Source organism: Trichosurus vulpecula, chromosome 2 (genome assembly GCF_011100635.1).
Source record: "Trichosurus vulpecula isolate mTriVul1 chromosome 2, mTriVul1.pri, whole genome shotgun sequence".
NCBI lineage: Eukaryota > Metazoa > Chordata > Mammalia > Diprotodontia > Phalangeridae > Trichosurus > Trichosurus vulpecula.
This window is the reverse complement of record NC_050574.1, coordinates 299,022,630-299,035,443: the sequence shown is the minus strand read 5'-3', so window position 1 is coordinate 299,035,443 and position 12,814 is coordinate 299,022,630.

Sequence of the window (12,814 nt, the reverse complement as noted above, 5' to 3'; positions counted from 1 at the left end):
AAGGCCACATCCTTTTAAATTTAATTTCTTTCAATTAAAAATATATTTTCTCTCCCTCCCCACCATTAAAAAACAAAAACAAAGGGCCTTGTAGCAAATGGGAAAAGTCAAGTGAAGCAAATTCCGGCATTGGAATGTACAAAAATACTTGTGTTCTAAGGTACCCTGAGTAGATCCCCTCTTCATCGGAAGGCAACAGGCTTTGTCACTGATTTTTTGGAGTCCTCGTCCGTCATTGTGTTGATCCGAATTCTTAGTTCTTTAGTTCTTTTGTCGTTACAATGTCGTCGTTGTATAAATTGTTCTGATTCTGCTTACTTTGCTCTGCAATCAGTTTACATCAGTCTTGTCGAGTTTCTCTGAAACCATACCTTTTATCATTTCTTTTAGCCCAATAGTGTTCCACTACATTCATATAACATTAATTCAGCCATTCCCCAGTTGATTGGCACTCCCTTGATTTCCATGTCTTTCTCATCATAAAAAGAACAGCTATAAATATTTTTCTACACGTGGGTCATTTTCTTTTTAACTTAATCTGTCTGGTGTATAGGTTAGCAGTGCTATTATTGGGTCAAAGGGTATGCACAGTTTGTTAACTTTATGGGCATAATTCCAAAATGCTTTCCAGAATGACTGGATCATTTCACAGCTCCACCGACAGCATTTTCTTGTGCCTGTTTTCCTATAGTAACTCTAACATTTGTCATTTTCCCTTTTTGTTAACTTTGCTCAATCTGATAGAGGTGAGGTGAAACCTCAGGGTTGCTTTAATTTGTATTTCTCTTATATGAGGATTTTTTCATATGGCTGTTGATAGCCTAGATTTCTTCCTTAAAAAATTCTTCTTTATATGCTTTGTCCCTTCATTAATTGGAGAGTGGTCTTTATTTTTATAAATGTGAATACACACACATATATCTTTGAAAGGACACCTTTACTAGAGAAACTTGCTGCAAAGATTTTTTTTCCTATTTATCTGCATCTCTTCTAACTTCAGTTACGTTGGTTTTATTTGTGCACATCTTTTAAACTTTTACATAATCAAAATGACCTATTTTAAGTTCTGTGATACTTTCTGTCCTTATTTGGTCATGAACTGTTCCCCTATCCCTACATCTGAAAGGTAATTTCTTCCTTAGTCCTCTAAAGGGTTTTTCATGTCACCCTTTGTAAGTCCTGTATCCATTAGGAGTCTTTCTTTCTTTTTTTGGAGGAGAGGAGGCAGGGCAATTGGGGTTAAGTGACTTGGCCAAGGTCACACAGCTGTGTCAAGTGTCTGAGGTCGAATTGGAGCTCAGGTTCTCCTGACTCCAGGGCTGGTGCTCTACTCACTGTGCCACCTAGCAGCCCCTGGGGTTTTTAAGATGTTTTAAGGGGCTACAAGGTGGCACAATGGATAGAGTGCTAGGCCTGGAGTGAGGGAAACTCATCTTCCTGAGTTAAAATCTGGCTTCAGACACTTGCTAGCTGTGTGACTTTGGCCAAGTCACTTAACCCTATTTGTCTCTGTTTCCTTAACTGTAAAATGAGCTGGAGAAGGAAATGGCAAAGCCACTCCAGTATCTTTGCCAAGAAAACCCCAGATGGGGTCACAAAGAGTCAGACACTACTGAAAATTATTGAACAACAACAACAATAAATGTTGGTTTATATCAAGATTCTGCCAGCCTGCTTTCCAGTTTTTCCAGCAGTTTTTGTCAAATAGTGGATCCTTAACCCTAGCAACTCAAGTCTTTAGGTTTAAACACTAGGCTGCTGTCTTGATTTTCTTCTGAATGTTGCTTACTCTGCTACTCACCAACTTCTTTGTTTCTTAATACTCAATTATTTTGATGATTGCTTCTTTGCAGTATTATTTGAGATCTAGGCCCCCTTCCTTCCCACTTTTTTTCATTATTTTCCTCAACATTCTTGATTTGTTATTTCTCTAGATCAGTGGTGTCAAATTAACATAAAAACAGACTCCTGTGGGCTACATATTGATTTAAAAACCACAACTTAAACATTGCTGTAAATTATAATTATTTTTTTTATTTTGTTAAACATTTCCCAATTACATTTTAATCTGGTTCAGCTGTACTAGGGCATTTTGCAGGCCGTATCTTCCCAGAGGAGCATGACACCTCTGTTCCAGCTGAATTTTATTATTATTTTTTCTAGCTCTATAAACTAATTCTTTAGTAGTTTGACCCAAAAATTATAGCACTGAATAAATAAATCAATTTAGGTAGTATTCGTATTTTCATTATATTAACTTGGTGTACCCATGAGCAATTAATATTTTTCCAATTGTTTAAGTTTGTCTGTTTCTGCGAAGACTTGTTTTAAAGTTGTAGCCATGTAGTTTCTGCATGTGTCTTAGCAGACAGACTTAAATATTTTATACATTCTGAGGTTATCTTACATGGAATTTTTTATTTCTTCTTGCATTATTGTTTTTGTTTCAAACAAGGAAGCAGATCTGTCTGAAAAGTATGGACTGGAGAATGCAAAGACTAGAGGCAGGAAAACTAGTAAGGAAGCAGTTGTCCTGGTAATGGTGAATGTCTGAGCTAGAGTGCTGGCAATGAAAGTGGAAGGAAGAAGACAGATCTAAGCAGACAGTCTTTAAAAATACTAAAGCTGTATCATTTACATTTTCATACCCAGATTTTGAATCTCTTGACTTCTGTCTTGGGTGAGTATTGGGGGGCTGTGCCTAAATTCACCATCTTGTTTTTTTAATGGTTACATGCTTTCACAGAAAAAGAAGGAAAACCATTGAATTTGACTGGAAGGAGGTCAGTGAAAAACCTTAGAGAATGCAACTCAGATGTGTAGCAACTGGACCTGCTGTAGAGTCCCTTCCCTTTTCTTTTTCCTTTTCCCTTTCCCCCTGAAAAGTAACCCTAAGTTCAAGGTACTAGATCTTTACAATACAGCTGAAACCATAGCTCATAAATTCCCACTGGGATGTTTCTTTTTATTGGTCAAACAGAGGATGCAATTAGAACAAAGTAAAGGGATTTAATGAATTTGCATAGTAAGAGATGTAATAAAGTTCCTATGCGCAGAAATACACCATCATTGGCTCCCACATGAAGGGCGTGGCACACACAAGGAGCATGTATAGCAGGCCCATGCTCGGAGAAGGGATACTCACCCCTCTGATGCTTCAGGCCACTGATGTTCTCTGACGATGGTGATGTTATTAAATGCCTCTGTTTGGTTTGTTTTCCCCTGAATCCTATAACTTAGCAGCTCCCCAGTAGATGTTGCATCTCTAAGTCTCTCCCTTTGCCTGGCTCTTCTTACTCTTCCCACCTTCTGAGTCTCAGCTGTAGTCTTCCACATGAGATTAGGAGTTAGTTCTGCTATCTCTCTCTTTCTTTTTAACTTGTACTCCAGAAGCTAAACTTGGGCTCTCTTTAGAGGGAAAGGAAAGCCCTAACATACCCATATGTTAGACTAGGGAAAAGCAGATTTTCTTCTGTCAGCTCCTTGCATAAGACCATCCATTTCCTGACTCTGTGCTTTTTCACTGGCTGTCCACCATGCCTGGAGGGCTCTTTTTCCTTATCTCTGCCTCTTGACTTCCTTGGCTTCCTAAAGAACTCAAGTCAAGTACTGCCTTCTGCATGAGACCTTTTCCAGTGTTCCCTGTCCCAATATCAGTGTCTTCCTTCTGAGATTACTTACTTTCCATTTACATGGTTCATATAGCTTGCATGTATAATTTTTTTGCCTATTATCTCCTCCTTTAGAATATTCAGGAACCATAGTTTGGTCTTTTCTTCTTTTTTAAAAAAATTAATTTTAACTTTTTGACATTCACTTTTATAAGATTTCGAGTTCTAAATTTTTTCTCCCTCCCCTCCCCTTTCCCTAAGATGGCATGCAATCAAATATAGGCTACACATGTACAATCATATTAAACGTATTTCCACATTAGTAATGCTATGAAAGAAAAATTGGAACAAAAGGGAAAAACCATGAGAAAAAAACAGCAACGAAAGAGAGAAAATAGTATGCCTCAATCTGCATTCAGACTCCATAGTACTTTCTCTGGATGTGTATAGCATTTTCCATCATGTGTCTTTTGGAACTGTCTTAGATCGTTGTGTTTTTGAGAAGAGCTAAGTCTATTAAAATTGGTCATCTCACATTGTTGCTGTTACTGTGTGCAATGTTCTCCTGGTTCTGCTTACTTCACTCAACATTAGTTCGTATGTCTTTCCAGGTTTTTCTGAAATCAGCTTTCTCATCATTTCTTATGGAACAATAGTATTCCATGACATTCATATACCATAACTTGTTCAAATAGTCCCCAGTTGATGGATATCCCCCAATTTCCAATTCTTTGCCACCACAAAAAGAACTGGTATAAATATTTTTGTACATGTGGGTCCTTTTCCATTTTTTAATGATCTCTTTGGGATACAGATCTAGTAGTAGTATTGCTGGATCAAAGAGTATGCACAGTTTTATAGCCCTTTGGGCATAGTTCCAAATTGCTCTCCAGAATGGTTGGATCAGTTCACAACTCCACCAACAATGCATTAGTGTTCCAATTTCCCCATATCTTCTCCGACATTTACCATGTTCCTGTTTTGTCATATTAACCAATCTGATAGGGGTGATGTGCTACCTCAGAGTTGTTTTGATTTGCATTTCTCTAATCAATGATGATTTAGACCATTTTTTTCATATGACTGTAGATAGCTTTAATTTCTTTATCTGAAAACTGCCTGTTCATATCCTTTGACCATTTGTCAAGTGGCGAATGACTTGTATTCTTATAAATTTGACTCAGTTCTCTATATATTTTAGAAATGAGACCTGTATCAGAGACACTGGCTGTAAAAATTATTTTGGTTACATTGGCTTTGTTTGTACAAAAACTTTTCAATTTTATAGGGAGTTCATCCCATTCACAGTTACAATTATGATTACTAACTGTGTTTTTCTCTCCGTTCTATTTTCCACCCTGTTTATACTTTTCTCTCTCCTTTCACCCTTTCCCTCCTCACCACTGTTTTGCTTATAACCACTGCCTCCCTCAATCTGCCCTACCTTCTATCAGTCCTCCTGGCTTTTCTTTCCCCTTTCTTCTACTATTTCTTTCCTCCCTTGTGCCCTCCTTTCTATCCACCCCCTCTTTTTTCTTTTTCCTTTTCCCTCCTACTTCCTATAGGGTAGATAGATTTCCATGCCCAACTGAATGTGTGTGTTATTCCCATTTTGAGCCAAATCCAATGAGAGTAGGATTCAAACAATGCTTCCCTACCTCCTTCTTTCTCTTTATTGTAATAGGTTTTTGTGCCTTCTTTCCTCTTTACCCAGTACAACCCTTTTTATTCCTTAATCCTTAATTAATTATTTTTTTAACTATCACATCAAAGTCAACTTATACCCACACCCTCTGTCTATGTATCCTCCTTCTAAATGTCATAATAAAGATACAGTTCTCAAGAGTCATAAGTATCATCTTCCCATGTAGGAATGTATATAACATTTTGTTATAAATATATAATATTCGCATAAATGTGAATGACATTTCCCCCCCTTTCCTGTTTCCATTTTTATGTTTCTCTTGAGTCTTGTATTTGAAGATCTAATTTTCTGTTGAGCTCTGGTCTTTTCATCAGGAATGATTGAAATTCCCCTATTTCATCGAATGTCCATCTTTTCACTGAAAGATTATGCTCTGTTTTGCTGGGTAGTTGATTCTTGGTTGTAATCCAAGTTCCTTTGCTTTCTGAAATATCATATTTCAAGCCATATGATCCTTTAATGTAGAAGCTGCTAGGTCCTGCATAATCCTGACTGTTGTTTCATGATATTTAAATTGTTTCTTTCTGGTTGCTTGCAGTATTTTCTCCTTGACCTGATAATTCTGGAATTTGGCTACAATATTTCTTTGGGTTTTCATTTTGGGATCTCAGGTGGTGATCAGTGGATTCTTTCAATGACTATTTTGCCTTCTGGTTCTAGGATATCAGGGAAGTTTTCCTTGATAATTTCTTGAAAGATGCTGCCCAGGTTCTTTTTATTTTGATCATGGCTTTTAGGTAGACCAATAATTCTTAAATTATCTCTCCTGGATCTATCTTCCAGGTCAGTTGTTTTTGCAAAGAGACATTTTACATATTCTTCTATTTTTTCATTCTTGTGATTTTGTTCGACTGATTCTTGATTTCTCATGAAGTCATTAGCTTCCACTTGTCCAATTCTAATTTTTAATGAATCCTTTTCTTAAGTTAGCTTTTGTACCTCCTTTTTCATTTGTCCAGTTCTACTTTTTAAGGAGTTTTTCTCTTTAGTGAGTTTTTGTGTCTTTTTTTCTGGCCAATTCTACTTTTTACAGAGTTTCCTTCAGTGGAGTTTTTTCCATTTGGCCAATTATATTTTTTGAGGAATTGTTTTCTTCAGTCAATTTTTGTCCTTTTGACTCTTTCTTGCATACCTCTCAGTACTTTTCCCAATTTTTCTTCTGCCTTTCTTATTTGACTTTTAACATCATTCTTAAGATCTTCAAAGAAGGCTTTTTTGGCTTGAAACCAATTCATATTCTCCTTTGAGGTTTCAGATGTAGGTGTATTGACAGTGTTGTCCTCTTTTGAGTTTATGTTTTGATCTTTCCCATAGTAATTTTCTATGGTCATTGATTGTTTCTGCTTCTTGCTCATCTTGTTTGCCTATTTCCTGGCTTTTAAAGTTGAGTTGTCCTGCTGGAGCACAGGGGGCATTGTCCCAATCTTCTTGTGCTGGGGGCCAGGGGTCTGGTCACTGGCTTTTTTTTGCTGGGGCCTCAGGTGCTGGCAGCTGCAAGCTGTAGGGATCTGGCAGTTTACCTGGCACTGAGCTGGGGTCTTAGTGGTAGTGTCTGGTGTGTGCTGAGCCCAGGTGGGGTTTTTCTGCTTTTCCCTGGGGCTACACTGAAGCACGTGGAGGCCTGGCCCCTTGAGGATTCCTGTCAGACCAGGGCTATGCTGAAGCACATGGTAGTTTGCTGAACTGGAGCCTGCCAATTCTCTTGGCTATGCTAAGGTATTCAGGGGGTGGGGCTGGTGTTGGCAATTGCCTGCTCCACCACACTGGGGCTCAGGATCTACTACTGGTTTGCTGAGGTGGGGCTTGCTCACATACTTGCCCTGGAATGCATTCCCCTTTTGGCCTTTCACTTAGCATAGGGCCTGTCACATTATAAGTGCTTAATAAATGCTTGTTTAGTACTGGGATCCCAAGGCTCTTTATGGCTTATGGCTAGAAAGTTGCTTTTAACTAATATCAGTTTTTGATTGTCTGTTTAAATTCCCTTTCTATCATTTCAGGGGACTTCATTTGAACAAACTTAAGATGGCTGTATTGGTTTGGAACACAGTGTCTTTCCCTGCCCACACTAAGATCCACTCAGGGTCTGTCATGCCAATGAAATAACATGATGTGGAATAATGCAAAACCAAAAAGCAAGGTCCCTTCTATAAATCTACTAATCTACCTTCTTAAATACTTTGTTCTAAACCCCTACCTTTCAGAATCTGCAAATTGAATAGAGCTCTGGGCCAGGAGTTAGGAAGACCAGCATTCAGATTTGGCCTCAGACACTTATTAGCTGGGTACCCTGGGCAAGAAATTTCATTGCTGTCTGTCTCAGCTTCTCAACCGGAAAATGAAGATAGTAATAGCACCTGCCTCTCAGGTGTGTTGTGAGGTTCAAATGAGATAGTATTTGTAAAGCACTTAATACAGTGCCTGGTATATAGTAGACTGTATGTAAATAATTATTCCCTCCCTTCCCTCTTGGAGTCTCCTTACAGGTGAAAATGGAAGCCATTTTATAAGGGGGTAAAGATTGAGTCTAGATGAGATGAAATGGAGGGATAGCATTATTTAGCAACACAAGGTAGAAAAGAAATGAGATGTCATTTTTTGCACGGTGTGGAAACTAGACCTATGATTTCCTTGGTGTTGAAAAATTCCAGGGACTTGTAACTTGTGTTAGAGAATCATTGGAATTAGAGATTCTTCATTCGTGTCTTGGCTCTGTCACTCACTATCTGTGTGGCCTCAGGCAAGTGAATATTTTTGGTCCTTAGTTTTCTCATCAATAAAATGCAGGGGTCAGACTAGATGGACTCTGAGGATCTTTGAAGCCTTATCTATGACCTTATGATCCCAGAGTCAGGTGTCCAACATGAGACAGAGGTAGTCTTGTAGTTATACTTTCTCAACTCCAAGCTAGCCCTTCTGTCCAGTATGCCAGAGGTGTCAACTTCTTGCCTGATCCAAGCTGACTCTGAAGGAAAAACACACATGAAAAACACCCCTTTTAGACATCTCATTGAATTTTTCAGACCCTCAGGGAGTTATATATGTATAGAGAGAGATCAAACCTCAGGACTGCAAAGCTCCCCTGGTGCTGCCAAACCAGATTAAAACGCAATAGACTATAGATAATGTTAATATGTGATTTTCTAAGTCAATATAGGGCACACAGGGATTGTTTTCTATTTGAGTTTGACACTGTTGTATCTGCACTGTACACTGCCAAAGTTTCATTTTTGAAAGAAATGATAAATTCACATGAAAGGTGCAAACCCCACCTTCCCTCCTGCTCTCCCATCCAATCAAAGTGGATAAAGTAGACATGAACCATCTATGGTTCATGACCCAAGCTGAGTAAAACTTTTAAAAGAATTTTGAAGTAGTTACATAAGATCATAGCTTAAAGAGAAGCTGTCATTAAATGGTAATAGAATGGGAATGAGAGAGAGAGACAGAGAGAGAGACAAAGAGAGAGAGAGAGACAGAGAGAAAGAGAGACAGAGAGAGAGAGACAGAGAGACAGAGAGAGACAGAGAGACAGAGACAGAGAGACAGAGAGAGAATGAGAGAGAGAGAGAGAGAGAGGGAGAGAATGAGAATGAGATAATTTCTTACAGTGACAAATTTTTGTCATGGAAGCTTAGTGGTAATAAGGAATTTTGTCAGTGAAAACCCCACTTCTTGTACCCTTCATTTTTATATTAAAGATTCACATCTTCCAGGAGCAAATAGTAAGTTCTTCCTCAGAACACAAAATATCAATATAATATTATTTTTACAATCTACCCTACAAGGTTGTTGGGAGGAAAGTACATTGTGAACTTTAACTCTGTATAGCAAGATAAGCTGCTTTTGTTATCATCTAAGTGTGAATTGTTCCAAAGAGCCAGTATAACATTTCCAAAAATAAATATATAGAAGAGAACAGAATGAAGTTCAGAAGGAAGCACAGGTGAACAAGAAAGTTTTCAAAGAAACAAGTAGAATTTAATATATACCTAAAAAAACCCAACCTAACTGGTACAAAATAGAGAGTTTCTTTGTGTTCTGTGTATACGGAAATGCTCTTTTTTAGTGTTTTAAGTTCAGAATAAAATTTAAAGCAATGTGAATTGTTGTCATTAGGCTCAAACTGTACATTCCAGTTCTAATCTGGTTGGAGATGATGCATCTGTAGTGTTTAGCCTCTCTTGACCGCGCCCCCCCCCCCCAAAAGCTGAGGTTCCATCAACTTACATTTGAATGAATGAAAGCTATAGAGTGATAGCTGACTGCTAGCATGGGAATCTAGGAAAATTTTGGCTCATCTTTACAAGAATGTGAAAGTATAACTTCATTTGACAAAGGAAGGAAACCTCAAGAGGGGAAAGGAGATTTGTTCAAGATTTTATGATGAAGCAATGCAGTGCTTATAAATATGATTAAGCAGAAGCTAGATTTAACTTCAGTAGCTTCCTATTGCCTTTAGAATAAAATCTAAACTCCTCTGTTTATTTTTCAAAGCCGTATACAACCACCTAAAACTTTCTTTCCAACCTTATTGGTCATTATTCCCCCTCCACAGTCAGTAGTTTAGACAAATTATCCTTTCTGTTTAACACTTGTTGATTGATTGAAAAGCAAAAGTTATAGAGGCCAGAGATCCTAGGGTAGTAAGTAAAATATTCTGACCATGGAGTCAAGGCTGTATATATAGACCCAAGTGAAGTCAAAGGGTGGGAGATGGGATGGAAAAGTATGTATGTGTCAATGAATTGAAGGTCACAGTAAGAGGGGATTTTAATAAGTTTAGTGAGTAAAAGAGCAGGAAAGGTTGTAGGGTAGGATTTGGGGTTAGAATGGAATTTTGAAGATTCAGAGAGATGGCAAGGTCTAAGATATGACCATGTTGGTGTGTGGTTGAAGTAGGGTTGAGAAGGATGTCACTGAAGCTGAGGAGGTTGAGGTATTGTGTGGTTAAGTAAGTGGTTTTTAACAGAAACTGGTAGGATTCCACCTGGATTCCTAGGTGGTACTAGGTGGCAATGGATAAGTGCTGAGCCCAGAGTCAGGATGACCTGAGTTCAGGTCTGGCTTCAGACATTTACTAGTGATCCTGGGCAAATATGTCTCAATTTCCTCAACTGTAAAGTGGGAGTAATCATATCACCCATCTCTCAGGGTTGTTATGAGTATTAAATGAGATAATGTTTGTAAAGTGCCTGGCATATGGTAGGCACATAATAATTTTTTTTATGTTTTTCCTTCCTCCCTCCCTCCCTCCCTCCCTTTCTTTTTTCCTTCCTTCCTTCCTTCCTTCCTTCCTTCCTTCCTTCCTTCCTTCCTTCCTTCCTTCCTTCCTTCCTTCCTTCTTTCCTTCTTTCATAGTTGATGGCAAGGGATATGGCCATAAAGAGGATGGCCATGAGCCAGATATTAAGGTTACTGAGAAAACAGGGAGAATGACTGACTGTTGATAGATTAAAGTAATGAGAATAGGGAGAGGGTGGCATAGGTGAATTGAATGGCTCTTGGAAGAAAAAAAGGTTAATCAGGGTGGAGAAATGATCTGTACATAAGCAGTATGTCCACTGTACCTCCTGACTCAGAGTTAGGAAAAGTGGGAGAATAAGTCATCTTACATGAAGAGGGTGTCAGGGGATAAAAATATTTATGTAGTGGCTACTTTATGCAAGGCATTGTGCTACATGTAGGTAGGAAAGGAAAGAAAACAACTTCTTTCCACTTTTCTACACAACAATATTAAATATCAATTGGCATACTTTTGTTTGGCATTCTTTTCATTTTAATCTTCAGTCTTCCAGTCTCATAGAAGTGTTAGTAAAATAAAATCGGATCTGTATATATGTGCTTTTCATTCAAACACAAAAGTTACACTTCACTGGGGCAGGGTGGGGGGAGAAGTCAGTTTTTATTTTGATCAACAATACAGAGATGTGAGTCAGGTACAGCTGTAGTCAAACATGCTTCCTGTCTTTCCCCCATCGTCTCCAAGCACTGCATTAGAATATTTGAAAATTTTTTCTTACCAATAACTTCTAAATTCCCATAAAGATCAACACCATCCACTCTAAGTATTTTCACAAGTGCTATATCTATATAAATAAACATGGAGTGAGTCATTCCCTTCACTTTGATTCATCTCATTTATGGCAAGCTTAAGTTCTCTGTATTCTTAGAAGTAAGAAAGCAGAATACGAGAAACCATCGCTACAACTCTACTTAATTCACAAAGTATTTATTGATCACTTTGTCCTAAGTGCTGGAGGCGATACAAAAGAATTTGCCAGGCCCTATTCTCTTGGGGAGACTAGACTTAACATATGAACTAAAGACCAATATCAGACAATATGGGCAGGATGGCACAGTGGAAGGAATCGTGGACTTAAAATTAGGAGAGGTAGCTTCTGGTTCTGGCTCTGCCACTAATTTTTTTTTCGCTGCATTTTCCATATATTGTCTTTCCTCTTATTCACAGTGCTTATTTAGCACAGTACTCAACATATAGTAAGCCCTTGATAAATGCTTGTTGATTGTTTGACTGTATTATGGTTCTTGGTACATAAATCTTATATTCTTAGTTTGATTTACAAACTGCTCTGGTCAGGGAAAACTTTTCGATTATTTTGGTATTCTCCACAATTCCCTGAATATATTAGGTTTTCAATAAAGCTATGTAGGAGGAATGAGGTAGCTGTGTGACCATAAGCAAGTTACTTCCTTTCTCTATCTCTCTGTTTCCTTATCTGTAAAAGAAGAAATTGACCTAGATAAGCTTTCTTGCCTTTTGTGACTCTGTGATTCTAGGTGCCAAATAGTATGTTATAGACGGTAGGTGTTATAGGTATTCAGAGAAAAAACTCAGTGTGGCTTAGAGCATGTATTTAAGAATAAATCTTTAAGATTTAAGAAAAAATCAATATTTGGACTGGACCTTGAAGGACGAATAGTACTTGGATAGACAGAGAACAAAGCGTAGGTTCCCTTATTCCCATGAACATGAGGAGGTTGGGGGAAGTTAAGGAGATTGGAATAACTGGAGAATATTCCTTTTGGGGAGTAATGGGAGAGAAGGTTGGATAAGTAAAGTGGGACCATTTCTTGCAGAGCCTTAAACACGAGGCTGCCAAAATAAGACTTAATCCAGTATATAAGGAGGTTCTGAAGCAAGAGAGTGAAATGAGGAAAATGGTGTGTTAGGAAAAGCAATCTGGCCTTTAAGAAAGTGGGGAGAAGCTATAGAACAATTTAGGAAGGTAGAGAGACAAATTAGAAAGCTATTGGGGCAATCTATTTATGAAGTGGTAAAGAAATTTGCTAGTATACATGCGAGATGAAGAAGAAGGGATAGAGATGCTATGGGAAAAGAAGAATTGATAGGATATTGTGATTAATTATAAGGAGAAAATTAAAGAGAAGTTTCAAGGGTGAGGAGCTGGGAAAAACGATTTTGCTATCAACAGGAATAGTAAAGTTGTCAGGGAGCCAATTTAGGTGAAGAGAT